Source organism: Aotus nancymaae, unplaced genomic scaffold (assembly GCF_030222135.1).
Source record: "Aotus nancymaae isolate 86718 unplaced genomic scaffold, 86718_ANA_hifiasm-v0.15.2.pri h1tg000049l, whole genome shotgun sequence".
Lineage (NCBI taxonomy): Eukaryota > Metazoa > Chordata > Mammalia > Primates > Aotidae > Aotus > Aotus nancymaae.
In genome coordinates, this window is record NW_026988463.1 from 32500417 (window position 1) to 32527955 (window position 27539).

General features: G+C 47.5%; 1 protein-coding gene across 2 annotated transcripts in view; it reads left to right on the forward strand.

The window, feature by feature from the left end:
- Nucleotides 1-27539, forward strand: part of MICAL3 (microtubule associated monooxygenase, calponin and LIM domain containing 3) — a 273518-nt gene that overhangs the window by 47356 nt on the left and 198623 nt on the right. The window contains exon 1 of one of the 2 annotated variants that reach the window (XM_064362781.1): nucleotides 21008-21054. The exons of the other annotated variant lie outside the window; for it this stretch is intronic. The gene's annotated coding sequence lies outside the window, so the exon portion shown is untranslated. Of the gene's footprint in view, nucleotides 1-21007; nucleotides 21055-27539 lie in introns of those variants that run through there. 2 annotated transcript variants of the gene reach the window in all.

Here is a 27539-nt window from a genome sequence, read left to right on the forward strand (position 1 = left end):
CTCATCTGGCTGACTGGGCAATGGGCATGCTTCCTTCTCTCAGCTGAGCTGGAGCTGCTCCTGACTAGATCTGAGTGAAGGATGGCTCAAAGAGGTTCCTGCTACTTCCAGCCCAAATGTCCTTCCCTGACGGGTCACCTCAGGGCTGATCCATCTCACAAGATAGGGCAGGCCAGCCATGCAAGGGCTCCCAGCCCAGGAGATGGCTAATCCAGGAATAGCAAAACCAGGTCTTATTTCTATTACCCCTCCCTGCCACGACCACCAATATCTATTCTCTGAAAAGGGCAGTTTACTGCACAGGCCACTGGGGGAAAACGTCCAGTTAATCCAGCTTAGCCCATGGAAATCAGTTCATCTTTAGCGTGCTACCTAAACTCAGAGTGGGACTACAGGAGACATTGTGTGGCTTTAATAAATTCCCGTTTCACATTTTCTCAAACTGTGGATTATGACTCATCAGTGAGTCATGAAATCAACTTGGTGCGCCATTTTATTTTATTTATTTATTTGAGACAGAGTCTTGCTCTGTTCCCCAGGCTGGAGTGCAGTGATGAGATCTTGGCTCACTGCACCCTCTGCCTCCTGGGTGTAAGGGTTGTTAGGTTCTTGCCGAGTTTAAAATGAAGAAACTGAGGCCAGCACGAGAAGATCCAATACGAAGAATTTATTCGGCTCCGGGGCGAGGTTCTGAGGTCTGACGGTGGGGGAGCGGTGGGGGGCAGCTGGAGAAGTCACACGGACTCCTCTCAGACGTGGAGTTTTATAGGGAGTGGAGGCGTTCAATTGGTTGTGGGAGAGCAGGGTGTGGACAAGGCAAGACTGCTGTTGGGTAGAGTTACAAGACTTTGTTTGCATACAAGACTCGGCTGCTATTGGCTAGGGTTATAAGACTTCATTTGCATACAGGACTTCGCTGCTATTGGTTAGAGTTACAAGACTTCGTTTGCATTTTTGTGGGTTTTTTTTAAGGGATAACTTGGCTGTGCAAGGAGGGTGGACAAGCTCCCGGAGAGAGAAGGAAGGGGGGGGTCCGAGCTCCCGGCGAGGTGACAGGCCTTACACTGGGTTCAAGTGATTCTTGTGCCTCAGCCTCCTGAGTAGCTGGGACCACAGGCACACACCACCATGCCTGGCTAATTTTTGTATTTTTAGTAGAGACAGGGTTACTATGTTGGTCAGGCTGGTGTTAAACTCCCCTCTCAAGTGATCCGCCCACCTTGGCCTCCCAAAATGCTGGGATTACAGGCGTGAGCCACTGCACCCAGCATTTTTTTTTTTTTTTTTTTTTTTTTACTTTTTAGAGGTTTACAGCTGTTTCATTTAAAAGTATACATTTAACACAATGAAATAAACACTGATATATTGAAGCCTGGTTAATAGTAGTGTAACTATATATCATTTTGATTATTACATTATTTTAAACAACAAACCACTGAAAAATTAACGCTGACAAAACTCTTGGTCATAATATTAAGAAATACCATATATAAATTGAAGATGTGATTCATTAAAATTTGAAAATGGAAGTGCACTCGTTTGGACAGAGTGAGAGTTTAACATAATCTGAAGAGAGAGGATCTCTGACCCAAAATGTATCTTTCAGTTAAGAGAAGGAAAAAGAAGCAAAGTTTATTTTATTTATTTATTTATTTATTTATTTATTTTTTTGGAGACGGAGTTTCGCTCCTGTTACCCAGGCTGGAGTGCAATGGCGTGATCTCGGCTCACCGCAACCTCCGTCTCCTGGGTTTAGGCAATTCTCCTGCCTCAGCCTCCTGAGTAGCTGGGATTACAGGCACGCGCCACCATGCACAGCTAATTTTTTGTATTTTTAGTAGAGACGGGGTTTCACCATGTTGACCAGGATGGTCTCGATCTCTTGACCTCATGATCCACCCGCCTCGGCCTCCCAAAGTGCTGGGATTGCAGACGTGAGCCACGACGCCCGGCCCCCCAGCAAAGTTTATCTTAAAGGATGACGGAAGTTTGTTTCTTCAGGTGGAATATATTCCCAGTGTCCTGAGGTTTTACAGCAGAATCATATCACTGAGCACAAAGATGTTCCTTGGGAAGCTGCCCTGTCCGTTTTACCTGCCTCCAGAATTGTCCCCTTAAAAAATCTCGTTTCTCTAGCAGAAAATTCCAAAAAAGCTGCATTCCAAGATTCTGCGATCAGTTTTTTCCTAATCAGTTTTTTCTTTTTTTCAATTTTCTTTTTATTTTTGAGGCAGAGTCTTGCTCTTTCATCCAGGATGGAGTGTGATGGCATGATCTCAGCTCACTGTAATCTCCGCCTCCCGGTCTCAAGCAGTTCTCTTGCCTCAGCCTCCCGAGTAGCTGGGATTACAGGCGCATGACACCACGCCCCGCTAAGTTTTGTATTTTTAGTAGAGACAGGGTTTCGTCATGTTCGCCAAGCTGATCTCAATCTCTTGACCTCAGGTGATCCACCTGCCGCGGCCTCCCCAAGTGCTGGGATTACAGGCGTGAGCCACTGCCCTCAGCCTAATCACTCTTTTCATATGCAAGTCTTATTTCCAACAGACATAGTAGACATTTGCACTTTCCCCACCATATCCAATGATTTGCTCTGATTAACTGTAAACACTTCAGAACTTTTGACTGTTGTGATAGAATACACAATAATATAACCATTAATGCCTATGGAGTTTATCCAGGGAAAGATGGAATATTTATCTTGGGTAGGCCCTTTTTTTTTGAGACAGGGTGTTCCTCTGTCCCCCAGGCTGGAGTGCAATGGTGTCGTAATCTCAGTTCACTGCAGCCTTGAACTCCCAGCTCAAGTGATGCTCCCATCTTATCCCCGTAAGTAGCTGGGACTTCAGGCACACACCACCATGCCCAGCTAATTTTTGCATTTTTTGTAGAGACAGGGTTTTGCCACGTTGCCAAGGCTGGTCTCCAACTCCTGGCTCAAGTGAGTGGCTGAGGATGGTGGCATCCTCAACCTCCCAAAGTACTAGCATTACAGGTGTTAGCCACCGCGCCTGGCCAGGTGGGCCATTTTAAAAAGAAAGAATAGAAAATACCAGAGTGCGTACATGTAGTGAAGGGAAGTTTTGTGTCCTGAAATTTGTGTTTCAGTTTCGTATACTGTATGTGTGTGTGTATACAGGCCACTGCTCCCGGCCTGTATATGCATATTTTTGTTGTGTGTACTGAATCATGATGCAAAATATATTGCTTATTATTAATCATGGTCAAGAAACTTCGAAAGTCATTACCTTGAGCAAATACTGACAGAAACTGGAGTTGAATCAAAATGAAATATTAAAAGGTCAAATTCAGGCCAGGCATGGTGACTTACACCTGTAATCCCAACACTTTGGGAGGCCGAGGCAGGTGGATCACAAGGTTAGGAGTTCGAGATCAGCCTGATCAACATGGTGAAACCCCGCCTCCACTAAAAATACAAAAATTAGCCTGGCGTGGTGGTGCACACCTGTAATCCCAGTTACTCAGGAGACTGAGTCAGAAAAATGGCTTGAACCCAGAGGGTGGAGGTTGCGGTGAGCTGAGATCACACCACTGCACTTCAGCCTGGATGGCCGAGCGAGACTCCGTCTCAAAAAAAAAGAAGGTCAAAAAATAGAATTCCATATATTTTAGATCTATAGATCATTTTAAACTTATAACGAGAAGAATCCATGGGGGAAAAACTGTTCTTTTAAATTTAAAATTTCTATCAAATGAAAAAGGAACAGAGTGGGGGAAATATTTGCATTATATATTACAAATTAAAAATTAACCTCTGTTCTGGGGCAAAAGCATTTTAAAAAAAAGTTAACCTCTGTTAAACCAATAATCCATTTAAGAAAAGGAGAAAGGGCATGGGAGTGTGGATGAGGGAGAAGCAGAGACTTGAGGATTGCCTTGGGCCTTTGCAAGGCCAGGTTCTATAAGCTTTTTTCCTGACTGTGGTGGTACAAGAAAGTTACTGCTAAATTAACTACTATTTCTGTCCCCCCCACTACATACTGCTTTTTTGATGTTGAACCAAAACTTTAATAAAGCATTTTGAATACTGAAGAAAGAAAAAAATTTTTAAAGAATTTTAAAGCATTTTACAATTCTGTGCATAACTGTCTACTGTATGATTCCATTTATATAACACTCTGGAAAAGTTGAAACTATAGGGAAGGAAAACAGAGGAGTGATTGCCAAGGGCTGTTTGTGGGGAGAATGTCACTACAAAGACACAGCAGGAGACTTTTCAGGATCATAGAAACATTCAGTGACTATCTATGTTTGTTGAAAGTCATAGAGCTCCACATGAAATGAATAATTTTTTGATATGTGAATTATACCTTAATAAACCTGACTGGAGGACCAAAAACAATTCCTGAGGGATAAATTCACAGTTCATAAAATGAAATTCATTCACATGAGGCAATGCAATGAACAAAACATTGATATGTGTTCACTGTTGACCAAGTGTAAATTACAATGCCATTATACTGTTATGCTTCTTGCTAATGATTAATAATATTTCAAACCATAACACATAATGCTATTGAGGTTGAAGTAAAATTGCATTATTTATTGTGGGTTGCATTATAAATTGTTAACATTTCTGAGGAATGCAATGTGATAATATATAGGAAAAGCCATAAAATTACTACACTTGGGAATTTATCCCAATAAAGTTAGTTAACAAAGATTTTTAAATTTCAGATGCATAAAAAATACCCTCTATTATGTTGGTTATAATAGAAAAAAGTAGAAACCGTGGAAATGTCTAATATTACAGAGACAGTTTAAAATTTTGTTGGTACATTAATACAATGGAATATCTTGCATTCACAACCAAAGCCTAAATCCAGAGGCGTGTAGAAAGAAACACGGAAAAGACTTGATAAAAGGAACAATAGCAGAATACAACATAGCAAGCACGGCATGTTTGTAACTGTGTGCATGTGCCATAGCTGTGCTGAAGTGATGGATTAGAGATGAATCTTAGGTCCGGGCACTGTGGCTCGTGCCTGTAATCCCAGCACTCTGGGAGGCCACAGCAGGCAGATCACCTGAGGTCAGGAGTTCGAGACCAGCCTGGCCAACATGGTGAAACCCCATCTCTAATAAAAATACAAAAATTAGGGCTGGGCGCGGTGGCTCACGCCTGTAATCCCAGCACTTTGGGAGGCCGAGGCGAGTGGATCACGAGGTCAAGAGATCGAGACCATCCTGGTCAACATGGTGCAACCCTGTCTCTACTAAAAATACAAAAAATTAGCTGGGCATGGTGGCGCGTGCCTGTAATCCCAGCTACTCAGGAGGCTGAGGGAGGAGAATTGCCTGAACCCAGGAGGCGGAGGTTGCGGTGAGCCGAGATTGGGCCATTGCACTCCAGCCTGGGTAACAAGAGCGAAACTCCGTCTCAAAAAAAAAAAAAAATACAAAAATTAGCCAAGTGTGGTGGTGATCACCTGTAAGCCCAGCTTCTCGGGAGTCTGAGGCAGGAGAATTGCTTGGACCCGGGAGGTGGAGGTTGCAGTTAGCCGAGATCACACTGCTACACTCCAGCCCGGGTGACAGAGCGAGACACTGTCTCAAAAAAAAAGAAATGAGTCATAAGTTTGCAAAATTCTCTTGCTGTTATTATACTGCCTTTTCAATAACAAAGAATCCTCAAACAAAACCTCCAAGATTGGAAGAAATGCGTGTAGAAGAAAAGAGAAATCCCAGAAATTATCATATTACAATGTAGAACTTTTTTTTAGCCCCAGAAACCAGAAGAAGCCCCAGAGTCACAATTATGTTGAATAAATACAAGCTGTATGGGTTTACTTTCAGTCTTGCTGTCATTTAAGTTCGGTGAAGTCCTTGCTTGTGGCAGGTGTTTGTGACTGTCTACTGACTGCCGAGTAAATGCCAACACCATCTTTTAACTATACATTTTGCAATCCCAGGCCTGGGAAAACTTGAATTTATCTCTGAAAAAGCATCAGGAATCTTAGCACAAGTAACACTTTCTCTTTAACTGTTTATTTTGAGGACTTTAATTTTTCCAGCATAGGGAACATATCTTTGGGGACTTCTTCCCCCATTAAGAGAATTGTGGCCGGGTGCGGTGGCTCACGCCTATTGGGAGGCCGAGGCGGGTGGATCACGAGGTCAAGAGATCGAGACCATCCTGGTCAACATGGTGAAACCCCATCTCTACTAAAAATACAAAAAATTAGCTGGGCATGGTGGCACGTGCCTGTAATCCCGGCTACTCAGGAGGCTGAGGCAGGAGAATTGCCTGAACCCAGGAGGCGGAGGTTGTGGTGAGCTGAGATTGCACCATTGCACTCCAGCCTGGGTAACGAGAGCGAAACTCCGTCTCAAAAAAAAAAAAAAGAGAATTGTAAGAATATTTTAAGTAGGTCACAACTCCTAGGGGAAAAAAGGGTATGTAACAAACACAGCTCTGGGGAACTTAGAAATGTGCCTAATGTGGATATTTAAGTGATGGAGCTTTTCCTTTTGAAGTGGGAAAGAGGGAAGGGGCGGAAGGTAAGAGCAGGAACGAAGCCAACAGCTTGGAAAACCTGTGCTCTTCCAACAACTCTGGTGTTTCCAGGTCAAATGGCCTAATACACAGTTCCTGGGCTTTCCTGAACCTTTGGTGTGTAACGTAACCTTGAGATAAACATTTAGTGTCTCAGTGCCTCATTTTCATCATCCTTAAGAGGAATGAGTGTGTGTCTGTGTGTAAAAGGGAGAGAGAGCGGTCAGGCAGGATGGCTCATGACTATAATTCCAGCACTTTGAGAGGCTGAGGTGGGTGGATCGCTTGAGCCCAGGAGTTCAATACCAGCCTGGGCAACGTGGCAAGACCCTGTCTCTGCAAAAAATTTAAAAATTAGGTGTGGTGGCACACACCTATAGTCCCAGCTACTGGTGAGGCTGAGGTGAGAAGATTGTTTGAACCCAGGAGTTGAAGGGTCCAGTGAGCTGTTATTGTCTACTGCATGCCAGCCTGGGCAACACAGCAAGATCTTGCTTCTATTTAAAAAAAATAGAGAGGGAGAGAGAGATAGAGAGATCGTACTTTCCAAGTACAATCAACTGGGAAGCAGTAATCTTTGGGCTAAAAGTGCCAGTTGCTTTGTTTAATTTACTATACAGATAAAATAACTTTCATTCTTAGGTTAGGGCATTGCTAGGCCATGTGCTTTCCTATGCATCACCTCCACCCATCCTCAACAGCTCTGTGGCTTGAGGATTGCAACTGCCATTGTGCTGATATAGAATTGCTGATGCAATTCAGAGACATCACCATGCCCTGGGTTTTTATGTGGGAAGTGGGGATTTGAAGTCATTTTGCTCTAATGAGAAAACCCATGCTCTTGTATGACACACTTGGGTTGAGATTCTGACTGTGGCACTTATTAGCTGTGTGACCTTGGGCACATCTTTTAACTTATCTGAAGCTCAGCGACTTGTACTAAAACAGGGGTAATGACAGAAAAGGAGGTTCTTAAGAGCATTAGAGAGTACACCTCTAGGGTTTTTTGATTGTAACCAATGGTAATATACTCTAGGGCTAACTTTGAAGAAGGAAGGAAGAAATTTTTTAGAAGGATAGGAATTAGCTCATATAACTGAATCTAAAGCAAACAGCCAGGTCTTGGAAAGGCTGAGAACCAGGACAGCTAAAGAGATCTTGAGAATAGGGAGGTGACTGCCTTCCCTCTTTGGGTGTTCTTGACTGCATCAAGCAGCTCCGGTTATTCTCAGTTCTGTGGCTCTCTGCTTGACACTCAACTTCCAGGAAGAGAGGTCAGACTGGGCAAGGCTGGGCCATGTACGGCCTTCCTCATGGATGGAGAGCAGGGTGCCTCCCTCCTCCGACGCCCACCAGGCCTGCATGCAGTGGAGAAAAGGTAGTTTCCACAACAGAAGCTAAGACGTAGGTACTGTCACCAAGCAAGGGGGTCTGAATGCTGGGTAGGCAGAAGCCACAGTGTCCATCGTGGAGCTGATGCAGTGAGGCGTCCCAGCCTAGGACCTGGCACAAGGGAGTGGGTCCATAAATGCTTGCTTTTGCTGGTGGTGTTTTCACATGACCTCCTGCGAGGCAGAAGTTCCAGACCAGTAAATCACCATGTAGCAGCGCATCTAGAAATCCTATTTCAACGTTCTTCCCGGGCATGTCATCTCATGATACACACAGAAGATGGTATTTGCGCAGCGAATAGCTGAGGTAAACTGACAAAGTGCTTCTGCGGGAGGACACTGGCTGGCTCTGGCCACCCCTGGCCCTATCTGGCAGCCCTGGGAGCTGAGGGCATCAATACGGTACCTATGGGCGATGCACCGGTGAAGAAGCCCAATTAGATGAAAGAGCTTCACTCCTCCCACCACCCCCACAACCATCGCCTTGGTCTCAGCTATGCCTAGCCCTCCCTTACCCCTCCAAAAGTTTGAAAGAGGGTCCCCATGAGGGCCGAGGCCTGAGGCCAGTAGAGTCAACGATGGTATCTCTGCCTTTGCCCCACTGATGATTGCCAGCTGTCTTCTGTCCACTCTCTCCTTAGGGTTTTCATTAACAGGAAGTCAAGCTTCAGGAAATAAAAAGGAACTTCTCTCTCTCTTTTTTTTTTTTTTTTTTTTTTTTTCTGAGACAGAGTCGTCTTGCTCAGGATTGAGTGCAATGGTGAGATCTCAGCTCACCGCAACCTCCGCCTCCTGGGTTCAGGCAATTCTCCTGCCTCAGCCTCCTGAGTAGCTGGGATTACAGGCACGCGCCACCATGCCCAGCTAATTGTTTGTATTTTTAGTAGAGACGGGGTTTCACCATGTTGACCAGGATGGTCTCGATCTCTTGACCTCGTGATCCACCCGCCTCAGCCTCCCAAAGTGCTGGGATTACAGGCGTGAGCCACCGCGCCTGGCCCTAATTTTGTATTTTTAGTAGAGACAGGGTTTCTCTATGTTGGTCAGGCTGGTCTCAAACTCCTGACCTCAGGTGATCTGCCCACCTCAGCTTCCCAAAGTGCTGGGATTACAGGCATGAGCGACCACGCCCAGCCAACTTCTCTTCTTAATAAGGCTAGGCACATCTGGCCCAAGGGGCAGCGTAGATGATTTTAGAGCATTTATCTCTCTGCCTACTTGTCAATGACGGCATTGATCATAATGATCAATGGGTGTGCTGTGATACACTCCCTGTAGGCCGAGCTGCAATTGCTGGTGCACGCATAGGGGTTTCCAAGCAGGGCCAAAAGCAGCACTGCAGACCTGTGATCACTGAGGCTGCCAGAGCACAGAGGAGACATCCAGTCTCCAAGGCACATGCATGCTCTACTCTTTTCTTTTCTTTTCTTTCTGTTTTTCCTTTTGGTTGCTAGGGGAGGGAGGCTGCTGTTTTAAAATTGTGTTTATTTTCCCCATTACAAAAGTATGTTCTGTCCTCCATTCTCTCCCTAAATCAAAAGGCACAAATAAGCAAAAAGAAGATAATTTCAAAACACCCAACTCCCCACCCATTTCTGTACTCACCTGGCTGTTAACATATTAGCATTTATCCTTCTTTTTTTTTTTTTTCCTGAGATGAAGTCTCGCACTGCCGCCCAGGCTGTAGCGCAGTGGCACAACCTCCCCCTCCTGGGTTCAAGCAATTCTCCTGCCTCAGCCTCCTGAGTAGGTGGGACTACAGAGGTGAGCCACCACGCCCAGCTAATTTTTTTTTTTTTTTTTTTTTTTTTTTGTATTTTTTAGTAGAGATGAGGTTTCACCATGTTGGCCAGGATGGTCTCGATCTCCTCACCTTGTGATCCGCCCACCTCAGCCTCCCAAAGTGCTGGGATTACAGGCGTGAGCCACCACACTGGGCATAGTATTTATCCTTCTAAATCATCCTTCTTTCTCACCCTCTAAGCTTCCACCTCCAAGCAGTGAGGTGCTTTGCCTGAAAAACTCTGGCTCAAGGTGGAAGGAGGAACTCTGCTCCTTTTCTGCCAGTGGGAGCTGAGATAAGAAAATAGGAAGCTTACTTCTTGGAATATCTTTTTCATCTCCCCATGAAATCCTGCCATTCTACTGAGGGACCTCTCAAACACCCACTCCTCCACAGAGCATTCCTTGCTCTCTTAGATAGAAGACTTCTCAGTCTCAGAAGACAGCACTTTCTACCTGCCAAAGACTCTCTCTATCCATGTCTCACTTTCCCTGCACTAGTGTGGGCTCCTTAAGGTCAGATCCTATGTCTAATCTTCCTTGGTACAGCTCTCAGCAACCAGACAAGTGCCTTGCCCATCACAGACACCAAGCGCTGAAGAAAGAAAAAGAATCAAGGCTGGGCACGGTGGCTCACACCTATAATCCCAGCACTTTGGGAGGCCGAGGCAGGTGAATCATGAGGTCAAGAGATCGAGACCATCCTGGTCAACAAGGTGAAACCCCGTCTCTACTAAAAATACAAAAATTAGCTGGGCATGGTGGTGCGTGCCTGTAATCCCAGCTACTCGGGAGGCTGAGGCAGGAGAATTGCTTGAACCCAGGAGGCGGAGGTTGCGGTGAGCTGAGATCGTGCCATTGCACTCCAGCATGGGTAACAAGAGCAAAACTCCATCTCAAAAAAAAAAAAAGAAAAAGAAAAAGAATCAGATGCTTAAATCAAACAGAAGTTCACATGATCTCAAATGGGAGTGAACAGAAGGATTTGGAGCCTGTCCTAGGCACAGGACAAAGGGAGACTTGACATGGTTCCCTTCCCTGCAAGAGGCTCATCCCCACCGGTTCGTCTTCTCTGAAATCTGAAAATGCCGATGTGCATGCCGGCGGTTTCAAGTTCATTTGTTCCGTTCTGAGGCTTTATCAGGGCACCTTCTACCACTATTCCACTTCCTAAACAGGCAGTATCGTTTGCTTTCTCCCCGCTTCCCTCTCTCCCCTCTCTTCCTTCCCCTCAGTCCTTTCCTTCTGTTGTTTCCTCTTTCACAGTTGAAAAGGGAGGGGAGGCGAGTGGATCACCTGAGATCAGGAGTTCAAGACCAGCGTGGGTGACAAGAGCAAGACTTTGTCTAAAAAAAAAAAAAAAAGAGAGAGAGAAAGAAAGAAAGGAGGGAGGGAAGGAGGAAGGAAGGAAGGAAGAAAGGAAGGAAGGAAGGAAGGAAGGAAGGAAGGAAGGAAGGAAGGAAGGGAAAGAAAGAACACTAGCTAGAACCCAATTGGGCTGAACTTAACCACATGTAGTTTTGCAGCCAATGTTTTTATTTTATTTGTTATTTTTATTTTTATTTTTTGAGACGGAGTTTCACTCTTGTTACCCAGGCTGGAGTGCAATGGCGCGATCTCAGCTCACCGCAACCTCCACCTCCTGGGTTCAAGCAATTCTCCTGCCTCAGCCTCCCAAGTAGCTGGGATTACAGGCACGAGCCACCATGCCCAGCTAATTTTTGTATTTTTAGTAGAGACGGGGTTTCACCATGTCGACCAGGATGGTCTCAATCTCTTCACCTCTTGATCCACCCGCCTCGGCCTCCCAAAGTGCTGGGATTACAGGCATGAGCCACCGCGCCTGGCCTGTTATTTTTATTTTTAAAAGACAGAGTCCCACTCTGTTACCCACACTAGAGTGCAGTGGCACCACCATAGCTCACTGCAGCCTTGACATCCTGGGCTCAAGTGATCCTCCTGCCTCAGCCTCCTGAGTATCTGGGACTACAGGTGTGCATCACCAGGCTCAGTTATGTTTTGTGTGTTTTGTAGAGACAGGGTCTTGCTTTGTTGTCCAGACTGGTCTTGAACTTTTGACTTCAACTGATCTTCATGCTTCGGCCTCCCAAAATTCTGCAATTATAGGCGTGAGCCACTACACCTAGCCATACTGTTTTTATCTTTAAGAGCAATGTGTTGCCGGGCGCGGTGGCTCACGCCTCTAATCCCAACACTTTGGGAGGCTGAGGCGGGCGGATCACAAGGTCAGGAGATCGAGACCATCCTGGTCAACATGGTGAAACCCGTCTCTACTAAAAATATAAAAAATTAGCTGGGCATGGTGGCGCGTGCTTGTAATCCCAGCTACTCAGGAGGCTGAGGCAGGAAGAATTGCCTGAACAGGAGGCGGAGGTTGTGGTGAGCCGAGATCGTGCCATTGCACTCCAGCCTGGATAGCAAGAGTGAAACTCCGTCTCGAAAAAAGAAAAAAAAAAAAAAAAAAGAGCAATGTGTCTGAGCAGTGGAGGAAAGTAGAGTAGAAAGCCTTCCCCTCCTCACTGCAAAAGGAACCAATCGCAAGGGTAAGTTTACTTGTGTTAGTTCTGCAGATGTGCAGCATTTAGTCCTGTCTAGTGCAGAGCACACAGCCCTAAGGTCTGCTGTTCAAAGAATCAAGTCCTACAGAATGTGTGTGTGTGCGTATGTGTATTTTCATATATATTTACATACATAATATATGTTTTATAATTTTTTCTTAGATGTAGTGCATATGAGAATGTAACTCCAGCCGGGCGCGGTGGCTCACGCCTGTAATCCCAGCGCTTTGAGGCCGAGGTGGGTGGATCACGAGGTCAAGAGATCGAGACCATCCTGGTCAACATGGTGAAACCCCGTCTCTACTAAAAATACAAAAAATTAGCTGAGCATGGTGGCGCATGCCTGTAATCCCAGCTACTCAGGAGGCTGAGGCAGGAGAATTGCCTGAACCCAGGAGGCGGAGGTTGCGGTGAGCCGAGATCGTGCCATTGCACTCCAGCCTGGGTAACAAGAGCAAAACTCCGTATCCAAAAAAAAAAAAAAGAGAGAGAGAATGTAAGTCCAGAAAACCCCTGTTTATAATTGCTGTGTTTCCCAGAGACTTTCAAGAATTCAGCCCGAATTGGCTTAGGGAAAGAGTCTTCCTGCAAGTTACAGCAGGACTCTAGAAATCTCTGTTTTGGCAGTGATTGTGATGTGGCAATCACAGACTTTATTTTGCAGTGCCTTGGTAACTAGAGATTTCTTCTGCATATTCCCATCTTGGTTTTGTCTGTTTTTATTACATAGAATTTCTGGCTGCTGCTGAACATACACATGCCAATCAGTTAGGGGAAACACCACCCGATTTGTAGCCATTGTTTTATGAGAAATTGATGGGGAAGTAGATTTGCAACTTTATCAAGATGCATTTTAATTCCTTTTTTTTTGTAGAGATGGCCTCTCGCTGTGTCGCCCAGGCTAGAGGGCAGTGGTGCTCACCGCAGCCTCAAACTCCTCAGCTCAAGTGATCCTCCCACCTTGGCCTCCCAAAGTGCTGGTACTGTGGGTGGAGCCATCACACCCAATCTGAAGTTCTTTCTTTCTGACAGGGAGAAAATATCAAATCAGTCTGGAATTAGTTAAAAAGTAAAAGATATATGATTTTGTTAAACCTCACTATGAGATATTAGCCTAGAAATAAACCCCAGAAGCCGGTAGGGTGGCTCATGACTGTAATCCCTGCACTTTGGGAGGCTGAGGCGGGCAGATCACCTGAGGTCGGGACTTTGAGACCAGCCTGACCAACATGGAGAAACCCCGTCTCTACTAAAAATACAAAAATACATTAGCCAGGCCTGATGGCGCATACCTATAATCCCAGCTACTCGGAGGCTGAGGCAGGAGAATCACTTGAACCCAGGAGGCGGAGGTTGCACTGGGCTGAGATCGTGCCATTGTGCTACAGCCCGGGCAAGGAGAGTGAAACTTTGTCTCAAAAACAAAACAAAACAAAACAAACCCCTAGAACCTAGGATGACATCTTCCAGCTCTAGGACATCCCAATCCATGGATCTCCTTAGCTTTGCTCCAGAAGACTGGGTTTGTTCCAAACCAGTCCCTTAGTGTAGAAGAGGGGCAGGAACATCAAGGCTTTCATGTCTTCAGTAGGTCCACATGATTATAGATGCAGCCCAGGAATCACATTTGTTCTAACCTCTGTTCTTCTTTCTTGCCTCTCTTATCCAACATATAGATAGGATGGGCTTTTGAGCCAGTTCAGGCATCCTGGGAGCTGTTAGGCCACACATGGCTTGGGATATTCCTGGAGATTGCTTAAAGCTGAATACCCTTGGGAGTCATGAAAAACTGAACTGGTGGCAGTCACAGGTGTGCTATTTAGAATGCTTTGAAGGGATGGACTGAGCTCCTATTGGACCATGCTTTTTTTTTTTTTTTTTTTTGAGACAGATTTTTCACTCTTTTTGCCCAGGCTGGAGTGCAATGGTGCGATCTCTGCTCACTGCAACCTCCACCTCCTGGGTTTAAGCAATTCTCCTGCCTCAGCCTCCTGAGTGGCTGGGATTTCAGGCATGTGCCTCCATATCCGGCTAATTTTTTTTTTTTTTTTTTAGAGACAGAGTTTCACCGTGTTAGCCAGGCTGGTCCTGAACTGCTGACCTCAGGTGATCTGCCTGCCACGGCCTCACAAAGTGCTGAGATTACAGGTGTGAGCCACTGCACCCAGCCTACCATGCTTTTTTTTGGTGTTTTCTTTTGAAATTGAGTCTTACTCTATCATCCAGGCTGGAGTGCAGTGATGCAGTCTCTGCTCACTGCAACTTGTGCCTCCCAGGTTCAAGTGATTCTCTTGGCTCAGCCTCCTGAGTAGCTGGAATTACAGGTGCTTGCCACCACACCTGACTAACTTTTATATTTTTTGGTAGTGATGGGTATTTACCATGTTGGTCAGGCTGGTCTCAAACTCCTGACCTCAGGTGATCCACCTGATTTGGCCTCCCAAAGTGCTGAGATTACAGGCATGAGCCACCATGCCCAGCCAACCATGCATTTCCTACTTTGCTAGCTAGTGTCAGAAAGCTGATCAAAACAGCTTTAAGTTAAAAATGAAAACAAAAACCAAAAAAACAAAATGAACAAACAAAAAAAACCGAGCATAGTGGCTCAGGCCTGTAATCCTAGCACTTCGGGAGGCTGAAGTGGGAGGATCACTTGAGCCCAGGAGTGTGAGGCTGCAGTGAACTATGATTGTGCCACTGTGCTCCTGCCTGGGCAGCAGAGCAAGACCCCGAGTCTAAAAAAGAAAAATTTAAAAAAATCGATCGGGCTGGGCACGGTGGCTCACACCTGTAATCTCAGCACTTTGGGAGGCCGAGGTGGGCAGATCACCTGAGGTCAGGAGTTTGAGACCAGCCTGACCAACATGGAGAATCCCTGTCTCTACTAAAAATACAAAAAATTAGCCAGGCGTGGTGGTGCATGCCTATAATCCCAGCTACTCTGGAGGCTGAAGCAGGAGTATCACTTGAATTCGACGTGGGGGGGGGGGGTGGGCGGCGGAGCAGAGGTTGCAGTGAGCCGAGATCACGCCATTGCACTCCAGCCTGGGCAACAAGAGCGAAACTCCAACTCAAAAAAAAAAAAAAAGAAGAAGAAGAAAAAAGAAAAAAAAAATCATATTTAAGCAATACATAATGTATATTAAGTAGAAAAGTAGATTGCAAAGCAGTTTGATGAAATTTTGTTAAAAAGATGCTACAGAGAAAGAAGATATATGACACAGAGGCGTGAGTCACCTGTGTGCAGGAGCATTACACATACATTGCACAGACACATGCATCAAAATGGTAACAGTGATATGCTGGTGAAGGTAACGGGTATTTTTATTTTTTATTTTTGAGACAGAGTATCGCTCTTCTTGCCCAGACTGGAGTGCAATGGTGTGATCTCAGCTCACTGCAACCTCCGCCTTTTGGGTTCAAGTGATTATCCTGCCTCAACCTCCTGAGTAGCTGGGATTACAGGCATGCTCCTCCACACCCGGCTAATTTTGCATTTTTAGTAGAGACAGTTTCTCCATGTTGGTCAGGCTAGTCTTGAACTCCTAACCTCAGCTGATCCACCCGCCTCAATCTCCCAAAGTGCTGGGATTATAGGCGTGAGCTGCAGTGCCTGGCCGGGTATTTCTATTTTTTGTACTTTTCTCTATTTAAAAAAATTATTTTACAATGAACATGTATGACTTTTGAAATCAGAAAATATTTTAAAAATTGAAAATAAGACAGCATATTCCACAAATCTTTTTTTTTTTTTTTTTTTTTTGAGATGGAGTTTCGCTCTTGTTACCCAGGCTGGAGTGCAATGGCGCGATCTTGGCTCACCGCAACCTCCACCTCCTGGGTTCAGGCAATTCTCCCGCCTCAGCCTCCTGAGTAGCTGGGATTACAGGCACGCGCCACCATGCCCAGCTAGTTTTTTTTATTTTTAGTAGAGACGGGGTTTCCTTATGTTGACCAATATGGTCTCGATCTCTTGACCTCGTGATCCACCCGCTTCAGCCTCCCAAAGTGCTGGGATTACAGGCGTGAGCCACCGCGCCTGGCCCTATTCCACAAATCTTCTAACAGCTCCATTGTGGCTTGAATTAGGTGATTCTCCCTAGTGTTTGCTATGTGTCCAGTTATTTCTGGCACTCTCCTCCTCCCCAGGACACTGCGCATCTCCCCAGCCCAGGGCCATTTCTCGACCTAGTGCTCCTTTGGGGGTGGACATTCCAACATGAGCATCTACATTTCGTAGTGGATGGGATCCACTTGCATTCTCCGAGGCGCGCAGGCAGATTCCTTCTATACCGAAGGGGGTCTGCTATTTAATCATCCCATGTGCTAAGTACACACTTCATGTGTGATTCATCAGGATAATCCCACACAACCTGCCAGTTCTTTGCTCGTAGTGGGTGCCCAATAAATGTTTGAATGCATAAATAAAGCACTCAGATAAGCAGAGACAGTTTAGAGCTCTCTGGGGATGAGAAAAGACAGAGTGCTATGGGAGTGAGAATGAACTTGATTGACTATGGTCAGACCTGGCAAAGAACAACTCAGAAGCATTGGCTTCGCAATGACTTTGTTCAGGCTGCTTAATCAATATTAAAAGTTTGCTGCTCCCACACAATTTTGCTAGGCTCTCCACCCCTGTGAGGATGTCAACAGTTTAAAAAGAAGAAATAATTAGCCCAGCCTGTATTTTCAGGGGAGTGTTAAAACTGCCGAAGGAGCAGGATGGTTTGCTAAACAGCCAGTGGAGAACTTTTCCAAATTGGTCAGGAGCAGCATTGCACACAGAAGTCTCTTCGTTGCTGGGCGCGGTGGCTCATGCCTGTAATCCCAGCACTTTGGGAGGCCGAGGCGGGTGGATCACAAGGTCAAGAGATCGAGACCAAAACCCCGTCTCTACTAAAAATACAAAAAACCAGCTGGGCATGGTGGCGCGTGCCTGTAATCCCAGCTACTCAGGAGGCTGAGGCAGGAAGAATTGCCTGAACCCAGGAGGTGGAGGTTGCGGTGAGCCGAGATCGCGCCATTGCACTCCAGCCTGGGTAACAAGAGCAAAACTCCATCTCCAAAAAAAAAAAAGTCTCTTCGTTGACAGGGGGCTAATTCTAGCTCCCAGCACTCCAGCGGTAGGGGGCAGTTTTGTGGCCTTTTGCTATTGAATTTGCCAGATGTGTCCAAGACACAATCTCGTGGCAGAAAATAAACAGCAAACCAGTATAAAGAAGTACACAGTGATTCTCACCCTTCATAGAAGTCTTTGACTTGTTTTCTCCCCCCATAAGCACTACTTGTACCACACTCCCTAAACCCCATGGCATAGGTTGTGGTATTTTGTATTTGTTTCTTCCTTCTCTGGTTGTTACATGTGAAAAGGGTGCGTTCACTCCCAGCAGGAATTGCAGTGGAAAGAATGCAGTGTGGGAAGCCAGGCTCAGTGGCTTACCAGCCTTGCTACCTTGGCCCAACAGTCATGCCCTCTGAGCTGTAGTTTCCTTCCTCATCTGTGAATAAACGCCTACCAACTCTCCTCACATGACTGTTTTGAGACTGAAATGATAGTATAGGTATAGAAATAAATGTAAACATAATATAAATGTATGAGGCCAGGCGTGGTTGCTCATACCTGTAATCCCAGCACTTTGGGAGGCTGAGGCAGGTGGATCACTTGAGGTCAGGAGTTCAAGACCAGCCTGGTCAACATAGTGAAACCCTGTCTCTACTAAAAATACAAAAATTAGCCGGGTGTGGTGGCATATACCTGATGCCTGTAATCCCAACTACTCGGGAGGCCGAGGCACCAGAATTGCTTGAACTCAGGAGGTGGAGGTTGCAGTGAGTCAAGATTGCACCACTCTACTCCAGCCTGGGTGACAGAGTGAGACTCTGTCTCAAAAAAAAAAAGAAAGATAGAAAGAAAGAAATTAAAAATAAATAAATAAATGTATGAGATTATCTTTCATCTGGCATGCAATATATTCTTAAGAAACTCAAGACAGTGTTGCGTTGTGGAGTTATGGTAGGGGGGCACTAGATGTCAGACCTCTGTGTGAACTTCGGCAGATCACTTTCTCTAAGCCCTCGTGTTTTCCTCAGGAGGGCAAAACGGTACTCATGGGAATAAAGATGGAACGTCACAGAGTTGATATGAGGGTGAAATGAAATAATGCAGGCAAAGCACTTCCCAACAGTACCTAGCACATAGTGAGCACTTCACAAATGTAAGCTGTGGCTGCCACTGCAGCCAGCAGGGAGGCAGAGAAATATGTTGATAAGAAATGTGTATTGGGGCAGAGAGCATGGGCAGTTAGGTTATGGCAGGGCACAGAGTAGAAACGGGAGCTCTGTAAGCTAGCAGCTTCTGGCAATCAATCTGGAAGGCTTCATGGAAGAATGGACTTTCTGGAACTCTTTGGGTTATAGTTGGAAGATGAGTTATCTGGAGCTATTAAAAGACACGCTTACACGAGTTGGAAGCTGGTTGAGTGGGGATGAGGTGACCAACTGTTGGGAGGTTGAAAAGTTCTGTAATAAAGAATGTGAGCTGAAGTTTAGTAGCCCAAATGTAAGCCTACCAGGCCGGTGTAAGACTCTAAAACAGAGCAGGCCCCAAGGAATGGTGAGAAAGTCTGAAATTTGGCTTGCAGTGTGGATAAAAGCACAATTGGCCATGTGTGGTTGAATGGTGTGTCAGACTGAGTCAGGAACAAGCACTTTCACAGTTCTAGGGAGGGGTGGGCAGTAGGATTTGTTGCTCAAGGGAGGAACTGTGGACGGTCACTGTGCAAATGAATTATTAATTGAAGCTTTGGGGCTGGGCGCGGTGGCTCACGCCTATAATCCCAGCACTTTGGGAGGCCGAGGTGGGTGGATCACGAGGTCAAGAGATCGAGACCATCCTGGTCAAGAGATCGAGACCTTCCTGGTCAACAAGGTGAAACCTCGTCTCTACTAAAAACTACAAAAATTAGCTGGGCATGGTGGCGCACGCCTGTAGTCCCAGCTACTCGGGAGGCTGAGGCAGGAGAATTGCCTGAACCCAGGAGGCGGAGGTTGCGGTGAGCCAAGATCGCGCCATTGCACTCCAGCCTGGGTAACAAGAGCAAAACTCCGTCTCAACAAAAAAATGGAAGCTTTGTCTGATTATGAGGCGGAATGGAGAAGGAAGAGAGGGGATGCCTCTTGGAGGAATAGAAATCATGAACTACTTGGAGGTGGGGGCTCCACACATAAGAAGAATATTCTACTATAAGAGATGAAGGATCCAGAAAGAAGACTGGATTTGCCTTTACCAAAGGTGGGGTTGATAATGTCGCTGAAAGTTGGTGTCAGAAAGTCTACCTACTTTCAACTAAAGTTCTTTAAGATGAGGGCCGGGCGCGGTGGCTCACGCCTATAATCCCAGCACTTTGGGAGGCCAAGGCGGGTGGATCATGAGGTCAAGAGATCGAGACCATCCTGTCGACATGGTGAAACCCCGTCTCTACTAAAAATACAAAAAATTAGCTGGGCATGGTGGCGCATGCCTGTAATCCCAGCTACTCAGGAGGCTGAGGCAGGAGAATTGCCCGAACCCAGGAGGCGGAGGTTGCGGTGAGCTGAGATCGCACCATTGCACTCCAGCCTAGGTAACAAGAGCGAAACTCCGTCTCAAAAAAAAAAAAAAAAAGTTCTTTAAGATGGTGGATCATGCCCAAAATTGAAGAATATCTGCAGGTATTACTATTCCCATGCAAAGTATGATAGGATCACACAAGTGTGTGAAGGCCGTCAGACACCAAGTACAGTCCAGTATCCTCATTAGACTAGATGATGAAACTGCGGCTGAGGGCTGGACTTATCTGCTCAAGGTCATACAGATATATTTGGTTCAATTCGCTCTACATTTTCTTTTAGCTCCCTCCTCCAAAAATCTGAAGTTCTCTCTAATCTCTTTGCTTCCCATCTGCATAGTGTCAGAATGAAAATCCTAGGTTTTTTTTTTTTTTTTTTTTTTGAGACGGAGTCTTTTTCTGTTGCCCAGGCTGGAGTGCGGTGGTGCAATCTCGGCTCACTGCAACCTCCCGGGTTCAAGTGATTCTCCTGCCTCAGCCTCCCAAGGAGCTGGGACTACAGGCCCGCGCAACCACGCCCAGCTAAGTTTTGTATTTTCAGTGGGGGTTTTCACCATGTTGGCCGGGCTGGTCTTGAACTCCTCACCTCAAGTGATCCGCTCGCCTCTGCCCAGCAAAGTGCGGAATTACCGGAGAGAGCCGCCGCGCCCGGCCAACAAGTCCCCTTTAAATACATCCTCCCTTCTCCCCGAGGGCAGGCTTTGATATGCCCACCGGGTTTCTCCATTGGTCACTTCGTGTGGCTTCTCGCCCCTTCCAAGATTCCCAACCAATCACATCTTTCCTGTCTCCCGTTGGGCTTTGAGGAATGTACCATATGGACCCTGCGGGGGGACGGAAAGGACGTAGGGCGTGGCGACAGCTTACTTCTTTGCCTTTTGCACATATCCCGTAAGATTCTGGCAAAACTGAGCATCCAGGTAGCAATAGGGTCCCTGAGGACGGAAGCCGCGTGCCAGTTCCAGGGCGCACTGAGCTCTCTCGCCCCCGAGGCTGGGGTCCTGTGGTCCGGACCGAGGGCCGCAGCCCCCGCCCTTCCATGTGCCCGCCCATCCCCTGGCGGCTGCGCCGCTGCTCCCGCTGCTGCTGACCGCGCCGGATGCCGGGGCTGTGGGACTGGGCGGCCCCGGCCGGCCACTGGGACGCCGGCGCCGAGGACGCCGCAGCATGAGGCAGAGGTAAGGACGGGGCCTCGGGGCTCCGACCCGCGCCAGCCGCCCCGGGATGGCCGCAGCTCGCTCGCGCTCGACCTCGGGGTCTTGGGCCCCGGGCTGGCCCCTGCGGGCGGCTCTGGAGCGGGTGTCCCAGGAGCAGACGCGCGCCGAGCCTCCCGCCCGGGCAGCGCCGAGGCCGGGACCCGCCGCGGCGCGGGCGCCTCCTTCCGGCGGCGCGTCTAGCCCTGCGCCCGGCGGGCGGGCCGCGAGGAAGCCCCCGCCCCGCGTCCGCGTGTGGTCACCTCCCGGCGGAGGATGCGCGGCCAGGTGAGCCGGCGATCCCGAGTTCGGCGTCGGAGGGCGCGGGGAAGCGCGGGGAGGCTGTCCGTTTCGGGCGGGGGGCGGAGGCAGGGGGCTTAGCCTGGCGCTGGGGCGGCTTTTTGGGGCGGGGGAGGTCTCTGTCTTGACCCGGGTCCGCAGGCTCGGTGTCGGGGCTCCGCCAGGTCCTGCCTCCGCGGCCCGGCCCCCGGGGCCAACCCATTCGGCTGCCCGGGCCTGACGCTGGCGTGCGCCGAGAGTGGGCTCCTGCGACCCTGGCAGGTAGGTGGCCGAGAGGATCCCGGTGCGCCTTTCCATTTCTGGGGGCGGTGGGCGCGGCCGGGCAGTGGCAGCCGCCTGCGCCTCCGGTCCCAGCGACGCCCCTTTTCCTAGCTGCCTTCCGAGGGGACCGCGCTGTTGGAGGTCTCCAAGGCACATTGGAAATTCCCAGTTTAGAAACCACCTTGAGGAGCCCTACACGGACCCGGGCTTGCCTGGCCTAGCAGAGAGCCAGCCGCAGCGAGAGCCTCCGCCTGGCGTGGGGCACTGGTGAGCCGCCACCCCACTTGCTCAGTGGTTTGCTGGGGAGAATGGGTCTGGCAGGCCCCTCAGGCAAGGCCTGTGTGTCGCATCCCGTTAAGGGGCGGGGGACCAGCCTCCTATCTTGGCTGATTTTCCTGACTCTGAATGCAGAGAAACTATGTCCAAGAGTTCAAATCACTTTTTTGTTCTTTTAATGGTGTTTAATGCAGATGTTAACTGTGATTTGTGTGAAATGGTTGACGTAGAGGAATGAAGGTCAGCTGTGGACAGGTGGACAGTGTTGTTCCCCCCCGCCGCCAAGCTTCTTTTTAGTGGGATGTGCATGGAGAGGATGACATTTGAGTATCAGGCCACCAGTGTGTATTTGGTCCCATCTGACACTTTGCTCCATAGACAGTCGTGGTACCCCAGGGATGAGGATGAGCTAGCTTTTAAGCTGAGAAAGACATCTTTCTACAGCCGCTGCCGCCTGCAGGAAAGCTTCGCTTTCTGTTTACCTGGCCACACACAGGCCAGTTCGTTGTGGTTGCCTTCTTCACGACACATCTCTGCAGGGCCTCTCAGGGGATGCTGGCATTCTGTATTTGATTGCCAGATGTACTACTTAGGTCACAAATCCAGCCCCAGATTTTTTGAGTCCTATGGTGAGTTTTTCTTGTGCTCCAGATTTTAAAAATTTTACATCTTTTTTATAGTGTCTTCAATAGCCTTGAGTTAATTTCATAATTATAGGAAAGACATGCTTTGGGTGTTCTTTCTGTAAAGGGTGTTTCAGAACTTAGGCCTGGTTCCTCAGTCAGGGCTGCTTTTTTGTGTTCACAGCGCTAACATTTGAAACATCTTTGTTGTTTTTTTTAATTATTTTTATTTTTATTTGTTTATTTTTTTAAAGACAGGGTTTCACCATGTTGGTCAGGCTGGTCTTGAACTCCCGACCTCAGGTGATCCGCCCGCCTTGGCCTCCAAAGTGCTTGGATTACAAGCGTGAGCCACCACACCCGGCCAAACAGTGCCTTCCAGAGATTCCCCCACAGCATGCCTGCTATATATAGGAAGGCGATTTTTAAAAATTTTATTTTATTTTTATTTTTCTTTAAGACGAGGTTTCACCATGTTGGTCAGGCCGGTCTTGAACTCCCGACCTCAGGTGATCTGCCCCCGCCTTGGCCTCCAAAGTGCTTGGATTACAGGCGTGAGTGAAACATCTTAAACTTGACTACATAGTGTGATTCTCCCCCACAAGCCCCCACTTGTCTGGGATGATCCCGTTCCCTGGTGGTTTATTCCATGGTGTTACTAGGTGTGGAAGAGAAAATCGGCTTTGGAAATAATGTATGTGAAGAATTAGCACAGTCCTTGGCACATAGCAGATGTCCAATAAACATCAAGTAAATTTTTCCTCTCTTCCTTGGGTTTGAGAGACCTGGGGATGATGAAATTGGATGCAGTTTTGGTTGCATGCTCCCCCACTTCCTCCTCCCACTCCGACTTCCAGCTCTGCAGACATTTCAATGGTAGATTACAAATGAAACTCACATCTTGGACCTAGAAGTAGAAATAAGGAAAAATGGAGCTCTTCCTCCTGGATCATGTGTTGCACTTTAAAGGAAGGCTAGCAGGGCCGGGTGCCATGGCTCATGCCTATAATCCCAGCACTTTGGGAGGCCAAGGCGGGTGGATCATGAGGTCAAGAGATCGAGACCATCCTGGTCAACATGGTGAAACCCCGTCTCTACTAAAAAAAATACAAAAAAAATTAGCTGGGCATGGTGGCGCGTGCCTGTAATCCCAGCTACTCAGGAGGCTGAGGCAGGAGAATTGCCTGAACCCAGGAGGCGGAGGTTGCGGTGAGCCAAGATCGTGCCATTGCACTCCAGCCTGGGTAACAAGAGCGAAACTCTGTCTTAAAAAATAATAATAATAATAATAAAATAAAGGAAGGCCAGCATGTGCCCTGGAAGAGTAGTACATCATTCAGTACAGGAGTGCAGAGGGTCAGATCTCACCGTTTCCTGCATCTGTTGAGTAGTCCTGCAGGAGAGGATTTTGGTGGTTGTCTGTTTCACATGCCCAAGTGGAACCAGATGAATTGCCTGATTTCTCCAGGCACTGGCATCTGAGAAGTGGACCAGGATGGTCAAAGCCTGACCATTGGCAGAGTCCTAGTTTGCTGGGCTGTGCCTCTGAACTGGGATCTGTGAGGAGCAGCCATTTGCCTCCTCCAGCTCATAGCAGCTTCTGTGCGAACAGACGAAAAGGCCATCAAACCTAATGTTCTAGAAAAAGTAAGAGCCATCATTGGCTTATGTGCCATAATATTATGGGGCCTGGCATTTTAATAATAATTATGCTCTGGATTTACTACTGTTTGCTTTTTCTTTGAGGAAGTGAAAGCTTTGTCATCACCTGTTATCCCATTGATTCTTGTTTGTCTCTGAGGTCGTCAAAGTTCAGTAAGGAAATGGAGGTGCCCTGAGTTGCTTTAAGTTGTAAAGGAGTTGGTCTCTGAACTGGGCTTGAATTGGGTTTTCCGTCTTAAGTTTCACTTTGCTGATACCTTTAGGGGAAAAAAATTCACACTTTTTTTTTTTTTCCCAGAAGCGGAAGGACTTAAAGACACCAGATCATTGTGCTTTTCTGATGACTAGATAGTGGAGGATAGTTAACATCAATTGAGTGCTTATCTGCAGGAATCTGTGCTAGGTGTTGCATAGACATTACCTCATTTATTCCTCACAGCAGTATTCAGGGCAGAACTTACTATCTCCAGTTTCACAGATGACAGACTAGGGTTTTGTGAGGTCTTAGGTCAAGGGAGTGATAGTGAGTGACAAAGCCTTGAATGAAAACAGAGCTGGGTTCAGTCCTGGGCTTTCTGATTCCAGAATGTGTGCTCCTCCTAACCTGTGTGCAAGGACCTTAGGGATGACTAATGCACAGACCTGAGAGCCCGGCACCTGCCGCTGTCACCCCAGGTCTGATGGGTGGTAGGGGTTGGTTGGGGCTTTATGTTCTGTTGTAGTAAGTTTTCACGCCGTGATCTTTTCCTTTGCCAGAAGCATTCATCTAGACAGGTGGAGGGTCATTACTTTAGAAAAAATAATCAGAGCTGAGAAAACGTCTGCATTTGCAGAGTATGAAGTATTTAATAAGACCAGATGGGCTGGGCGCAGTGGCTCATGCCTGTAATCCCAGCACTTTGGGAGTCTGAGGTGGACAGAGTGCTTGAGCCCAGTAGTTTGAGACCAGCATGGGCCACATAGCTAAACCCCATCTCTCCATAAAGTACAAAAATTAGCTGGAACACAGGTCGTGTGCACCTGTGGTCCCAGCTACTCTGGAGGCTGAGGTGGGAGAATTTCCTGAGCTCAGGAGGCCAAGGTTGCAGTGGGGAGATTAGGGACAGAGAGAATGAAAGTGGTTTGTAGACAGAGGAAATTAGTGATACTCTGACCCAGAGGCTATCTTCAGTGTCCAGGCCGTTTTGCTTAAGCTGCTGGTGAAATTGTGAAACTGGAGATATGGCACTTGTGCTACAATCTGTGCAGTAAATAAGACTCTCAGTTTTTACTTTAGGTAGCAAAGTTGAAAGCCTGATTCCTTTTTGGTCTTTAGCTTCCAGTATACTTTAATGCAGTACACTGTGGTCATGGTGGGAGTGTGGTTCAGAAATTTACCTAAACTCTGTGGACTTCCCCTTTTCTCCAGCCACCCACTCTGTCACTTTTGGTTCCACTCTTCAGAATTAAACTGTGATTCCATGGAGTTGGGGGGTGATGGGTGGTGTCAGATACTCAAGTGCTTGGGATGCTCCAGTGGAGAGAACAGCGTCCTGCGCCCATGGGCCTCAGGTGTACGCAACTTGCTGTTCTCTTGGGGGTGGGCTTTAGCCATCTCCACCTATAAAAGCACTGCTGTCAAGAAACTGGGAAAGGCTGGGCGCAGTGGCTCACACCTGTAATCCCAGCACTTTGGGAGGCTGAGGCGAGCAGATCACCTGAGATTGGGAGTTCAAGACAGTGTGACCAACGTCGAGAAATCCTGTCTCTGTGAAAAATACAAAATTAGCTGGGTGTGGTAGCACATGCCTGTGATCCCAGCTACTTGGGAGACTGAGGTAAGAGAATCACTTGACCTGGGAAGTGGAGGTTGTGGGTGAGCCAAGATTGCACCATTGCATTCCAGCCTGGGCAACAGGAGTGAAACTCCATCCCAAAAAACAAAAGAAAGAAACTGGGAGGGATGACCAGGAAACTGTCACCCCAAACCCTGCAGTTGATTGCATTTCTTTCTTTCTTTTTTTTTTTTTTTGAGATGGAACCTTGCTCTATTCCCCAGGCTATAGTGCAGTGGCATGATCTCAGCTCACGGCAACCTCTGCCTCCCGAGTTCAAGTGATTCTCCTGCCTCTGCCTCCCAAGTAGCTGGGATTATAGGTGTCCGTCACCATACCCAGCTAATTTTTGTGTGTGTGTTTTTTTTTTTTTTTTTTTTTGAGACGGAGTTTCGCTCTTGTTACCCAGGCTGGAGTGCGATGGCGCGATCTCGGCTCACCGCAACCTCCACCTTCTGGGTTCAGGCAATTCTCCTGCCTCAGCCTCCTGAGTAGCTGGGATTACAGGCACGCACCACCATGCCCAGCTAATTTTTTGTATTTTTAGTAGAGATGGGGTTTCACCATGTTGACCAGGATGGTCTTGATCTCTTGACCTCATGATCCACCCGCCTCGGCCTCCCAAAGTGCTGGGATTACAGGCGTGAGCCACCGCGTCCGACTTTTGTGTGTTTTTATGAGAGACAGTGTTTCACCAGGTTGGCCAGGCTGGTCTCGAACTCTTGACCTCAGGTAATCCACCCGCCTTGGCCTCCCAAAGTGCTGAGAGCCGCTGCACCCGGCCTGCGTTTTCTTTTTTTCTTTAACTGGAACAGCATCTCACTCCCGTCACCTAGGCTGGAGTGCATGACGTGACCATGGTTCACTACAACCTTGACCGCCTGGGTAGCTGGTACTACAGGTGTGCATCTGGCTAATTTTTAAAAATTTTGTAGAGATGGAGTTTTGCCACATTGCCCGGCTGGTCTCGAGCTCCTGGGCTCAAACTATTTGTCCACTTCAGCCTCTCGAAGTGCTGGGATTACAGGTGTGAGCCACCCCCGTACCTGGCACCATTGACTTTTTCTCATTGGTGAGTTCAACAGAGGAGAGATGATTGCTACAGTTTTAAAAAAGAAAGAGGCCAGGTGTGGTGGGTCATGCCTATAATCCCAGCACTTTGAGAGGCCAAGGTGGCAGGTCACTTGAGGTCAGGAGTTCGAGACCAGCCTGGGCAACATGGTGAAACCCTGTCTCTACAAAAAAAATACGAAAATTAGCCGAGCATGGGTGGTGCACGCCTGTAGTCCCAGCTACTCAGGAGGATGAGGTAGGTGGGTCACTTGAGCCTGGGAGGCCAAGGCAGCAGTGAGTGGAGATCGCACCACTGCATTCCAGCCGTGGTGAAGGAGCAAGACCCTGCTGTCTCAAAAAAAAAAAAAAAAATTAAAGAAAAGGCTGGGTGCGGTGGCTCACGTCTGTAATTCCAGCACGTTGATAGGCTAAGGTAGGAGTATTGCTTGAGGCCAGGAGTTTGAGACCAGTCTGGGCAACA